Consider the following 6,000-nt stretch of genomic DNA (forward strand, 5'->3'; position numbering starts at 1 on the left):
GAAAACAAAGGATGACACGCAAGCAGTTTACTACAAATTTGACATGAAAATAATTCTTATGCCTCTTTGGAAAGAAAAAAAGGCTTGAACAGTAGACATCGCAAGATCTTTGGCTATGTTCCAAAAGCACTAGAAGTGCATGCATCGAGTTCTGGATGCACTTGAATAGTCTGTTTAACAAATGCAGACGTACAGTTATTTTCATACCTACCAAATTATGACAAGACGAACAAAACAAAAAAAATACAGCCGTCCTGCCTCGAAGCAGGACAGATTTTGTCAGCATAAAAATCTGACAGATCAGTGCCTAAAAGTTTTATAAGGAAATAACCAGTTCACGTGAATTTTACAAGGTGAGACTGACAGCTCGTAGTTGGCAAATCACATCTTTTGGTTTTAGGTGCTGACAGGGTTGGTGGGGGAGAGGGGGGGGGGGGGGGGGGGAGGTGATCGGAAATGAGTGAGGATACTTGTCGCACCTTGCAGGGGTCAAAATCAGTGATATGGAACCTTTTTACGGTGTCTCAAACTTTAGTGCACTACCAGAGACCTAGCTAGTACCTTTTAGGGTGTTTTTCGCTCAATAAAATACCTGAAATAAGCATTACTATTACATTTTAATGATCTGACTTGAGCCTCTGGAGCACATCGATAAAGGAGTTCTTATTTTTGGGATTTTTCAATTTTTTTGTGTTTAAACTGGTACCTTTTAGGGGTAGATATCAGTTGTTGCCACTCCCACACGGATAAGACTCGGGTACCTTTTATAATTTTATAAGGGTACTTTTCGAAATTCCCGGCGCGCATCCTCGCCCTCTTATGTACAGGGGTTCCCGAGATACGTGCAGTTCACTTGAAATTTAGCAAAGATAAATTATGATGTGATTTTCGGTGAAGAGGAAAAGTTTCGTCAGCGTCTTGTAGCTACTGCAGAAGGGCCCTTTAGCACTGTGCGCTTAATTACGCGTCCCGCCAGACGGCAGGAAGCCAACAGAGTGCATACATTAGTATAGCAAACTCCGCCTCTGTCTGGATTTTTGGTAGCCTATTGACCAATTCTCAATCGAGGCCTAAGTCTGACGGGACGCGTAATTTTGCACAAGGTGGTAACTAGCCAGGACATATGAATTTTCCAGACGTCCTGCGTACTATCTGTGGTACAATCAATCGAACTGACTTTTGTAAACATTCTTTGACTTCCGCCGGCAAAGGAATCATTGATGGATCTGGACATTTTAGTTTTCTGAATACAGTAATTCTTGGAAGGTTTTTATAGATATGAAAGGAGGGAAAAAAAACCCATCTCTTGGTAATTCTGAGGTTGATTCATCTTTGAATTTATATGTGTCACGCTTGCCATGCAACTAATATAATAATGTGGAGAAGATTTACAAACTGCAAATTTAATCTGGCTAAAATGCGGTAGAGCATAACTTGATCATCGAAACAGCTAATAAAATCATAAATAAACAAGGTAGGAGTGTTATGTTAGATTTCTTCACAAATTGTAGCGATTTATGCCAGTAAACGGTGGCGACAAGTAGACACACCATGTATATTTCATAGTCGCTAGCAGGTAAATTTTGCTGGACTTTGAGTTCGTCTCACGATAGAACAACACAAATACACAAGGAAATTTTTACAGTAACTTTATAACCATCCTTTTTTCTTTTAAAAGCTAGAAGCTCAGTAGAGTCTGTCATATCGGTCATTGTTAAAACTGTCTTTGTTTTGATACTACTTTCGACATAGAAAAAGTATGTCGGACAAAAATATTCACCAAAAAATAAATATTTCTTTGCCAGCTTCAATAATGACAACGGATTAAGTTTAGATAATAAAACAAAGGATTATGCCGACAGAAATACCGGAGGTCGGGTAAATTCGTTACACGAGGTCACACAACTCGGGCAATATTCAGGGTGAAAATTTGCATATTTGAGCGGTAGAACGAAAAATATCATTTCTCGAAAACTAAAATATATTTTCACAAAAAAAACTACACCACAATTATTGGGAGATACAGGGCTACAAAATATGAAAGTAGGAGAGAAAACGAATTTTGGGCGACTTGCCACAATATTTCAAATTTGTTCGATGGATGCTGACATCCTCTCTTAAAAAGGAGGGGCCCTCAAACCGATCGCTAGGGTACACCCTTAGAGAAAACAAAAACATCTGAAGTAACATCTTCTATCCTCACGCGCTGGGACCTGTCTCTAAGGTAACTGTGTACGAAGGCCAGCCTAAGTGGAGAAGCACCATAGGCAGCCAGCTTGGCAAGGAGGTGGTCGTGCAAGATCATATCAAAAGCTTTACTCCGATCCATAGAAACTGCGCCAACAAAACATTTACTGTGAAGAGCATTCCTCCAGTCCTCAATCAAACGTAGAGGTACCGCCTCACAGCTGTAACCCCATCTATTCGCAAACAGGAACGGTGACAATATCGATTTAAAATAATCAGAGAGTTGGCGTGTAAGACACTTCTCAAAAACTTTATCCAGAGTGACTAGAATCGACACTGGCCGATAGTTAGATTTATTATGAGGATTGTCCTTTTGGAAGATAGGGCAGATTTCGGCAAGCTTCCGAGCAGCCGGCACAGAGTCGAAGATCAATGATCTTGTTGATAAGAACAGATAGCGGACAGGCAAGAGCATCAGCACCATCCTGCAATGTTCTTGGCGGTATCTTATCATAACCAGTTGCCTTTCCTGGATCAAGCGACTTAAGTATGTTTTCGACTTCAGGTACATGGACTTACAAAGCGGAACTGAAAAGCCTCAAACGCAGAGCAGTGTGTCTGTATAGCTGAGATACTTGGATGACAGGTAAAACGGGAGTTATCATTGTAATGCCCATCACTATCGTTATCCTTCAAAAGGGATGAAAAGTGTGCATTAAAACTTTGTGCTACTTCCAGTTTATTGACAACGAGACTGTCACCCTCCTTAAGATGAATGGAATCCTGGCTGATGTTTTTTTTGAGTGCAGGAAAGGCTTGACCGTTTGCTAAAATTCTTGGGGTTGCCTCTGGCGTTTGCGGCGGTGGTACGAAAATAGTTGGATACAGCCTTACGTCTCAATGAAGATGTGAGGTTTCGCTGGGTCTTGTATCTGTCCCAATCTAGCCGGCGCTTAGACTCGTTGTAAAGGCGCTTTAATTTGTTGCGTTTCCTAATTGCCTCAAGTAACTCACGTGTCATGAATGACACGTGCTCACGATTTGCTGTTTTACGTTTAATTGGTGCGTGGTTTTCAAGAACGCTAGATAACAAGTAACTCCAAGCCCAGTGGATGTCGTCAATGTCCTCAAATATATATGTCACGTCAAATGGAGTCGAATGCAAGTCATCGCAAAATCGTTCGGGATCGTAATTCTTAATAGTGCGTCTTTCGGCGGTTATAGGGAAAGTCCTCGGACAGTTTGACCTGCTGACAGCATAGTCCAGGCGATGGTCAATTAAGCTCAAATCGAAAGTGCAAGACGTTAAAAAGGACCGCGGTTTATTTGTCAGGATCACATCGATAAGAGTACTAGATGTGGCAGTCACTTTAGTGGGCTCTCTTATCAAGTCGGTCAAGTTGTATTCATTCACAGATGTTTAGTTACATTTGGTGGCTTATACGTGCACAGAAACAGTTTCCCTTTTGATGACCTCCTAGATTGTACCAGCAGAGCAATAGATTAGATAGATAGATAAATGAGCAATAGATTAGACAAGAATGGATTAGATAGGAATCTAGTTTTTCGTTTGAATAACTGCGGCCGCTACAGCAGAAAGCATATCTGGTTGACTTAAGTTTTAGGTTTAAGTTTTATTTGTTTTATTTGTTCACATCAGATGGTTATTACTAGGCTGGCTTGCAAATAGCGAAGAGCTAATCGCGGCAAGCCAAACAGTTGACAAATAACTGAATTTTACACAATTTTATACAATAAATATTCACATACGATTACATCATGTAGACATTAATCTTCGTGGTTACAAACATCTAGGTATTAGGATAATATGTAAAGAGGAAAACTACAGACTAAACATAATTACAGTTAGTAATTAATCTTTCATCTTATTAATTAGAGTATCTATGTCGACATAGGAGTTTTCAGTTTCTAGAATTTCGATTAATCTTGTTCTAATGGAATTTTTAAAAGAGTTCTTGGATGCGTTTTTGAGACTAGTTGGTATCCCATTCCAGATTTTAACGCCAACACGTGAAAAGGCCTTACTTTGAACATTAAGTGCAGATTTTTTAGTATAAAAATGCTCAGACGTTGATGAACGTGTGCTGTAAGAGTGAACGCTGGTAATTTTAGAAAACAAAATCGAAATATTAATCGGTGCAGAACTAGTATTGATGTCGTACATTAAATTAGAAATTTTTTTATAATATTGGAATTCTAGCGGTAGAAGTTTTGCTTTCAAGAAAAGTGGTATGCATGCTCCCTTACTGGAGCAAAGTGAATAAGACGGAGTACACGTTTTTGAAGGACAGGAATGTTCTTTAACAAGGTCTTAGATGCAGTTCCCCAAGAAGTTAGTCCATACCATATATAAGGTGCAATGAGGGATTTATAAATATTAAGAAGAGTTCGATTAGGAACAATATGCCTTAACTTCGCAATTAGACCGACAGTTTTACTTATTTTTGTTGTAAGGGTATAGGTGTGGTTTTTCGAACTTAGATTTTCATCAATCAATAACTTGAGATATTTCATGCAATTCTTATGTTCAAGGGTAATATTCTTATTTTCTTCATTGTCAAAAATATTAACTTGTAGCAGGTAATTAAGTCTTTTTTGGTATGGGCGGAAAATAACAAAGTTTGATTGCTTTCTGTTAAAGTTTATTGGCGGTTAGCCAATCTAATAGGTTGTTCAATTCAATATTTACAATTAATTCCAATGTCTTGAAATTTTCGTGAGAGTAAAGGACATCTGCAAAAAGAAAAAATTTAAGTTTCCTGGAGCAATATTGAATATCATTGACATATAGCAAAAAGAGGAGCGGCCCTGAAACAGACCCTTGGGGTACACCACAGCTAACTACTTCTTTATTCGAAATTTAAGAGTTAATCTCAGTTGTTTGAGTACTATTTGTTAAGTATGAGGAAAGCCACTGATTGTCAATTCCTCGAAAGCCGTAATAATTAAGTTTAGCAAGTAATGTTTTATGGTCCACCGTGTCAAAAGCTTTCTTAAGGTCGATGAATACCCTACAAGAAAAAAGTCTTTTATCCAAATTGGTACGGATGGATTCCACCATGTCAAGTAGAGCATGTTCAGTTGAATTTGCTTGGCGAAAACCGTATTGGGATGAAGATAATAGTTGGTGTTTTTGTATGAAAACTTTCATTCTTTTGTACATAATTTTCTGAAAAATCCTGTTGAAGTTTTGACAGTAATGAAATCGGTCTATAATTGCAGGCATCTGTTTCATCATCAGCTTTGTAGACGGGTATAACTTTGGACATTTTCAGTTTAGAGGGGTAGGCCCCCAGACTGACAGACTTGTTGAGAATATTTGCTAGGACAGGGGATATTATGTCACAAGAGCGTTTAAGAAGTTGTGTAGGACAAGAGTAAAGGCCAGATGACTTATTGTTCGGTATGGATAAAATTTCAAGCTTCACTTCATGTGGAGTAACAGGTTTGAAGAAGAATGAGGTGTCAGGTGATTTGGAGTTACAGAGATAGTCCATGAGCAACAGATGAGAAATACTTATTTATAATGTTGGGCATACGCAATGGGTCATTGATAACACTAATGACTTCCAAAACCGTCGTCAAGATACACAAAACTAGTATGCTCCATGGAAAACCAGCGCTTCAATAAGAGGTGCTATAATTTGGTGAAACAATAACTAGCGCTAGTAAGGCTGAAAGGCAAAACTGTAAAGGTGAAATAACTGAGCACGCCATCGACTGACCACGCAAAGCCGAGAAACGCTTGATGCTCTGAACAGATATCCACGTGGTGATACTCCGATTTAAAGC

The sequence above is a fragment of the Pocillopora verrucosa genome, chromosome 9 (assembly GCF_036669915.1).
Source record: "Pocillopora verrucosa isolate sample1 chromosome 9, ASM3666991v2, whole genome shotgun sequence".
Classification (NCBI taxonomy): Eukaryota; Metazoa; Cnidaria; class Anthozoa; order Scleractinia; family Pocilloporidae; genus Pocillopora; species Pocillopora verrucosa.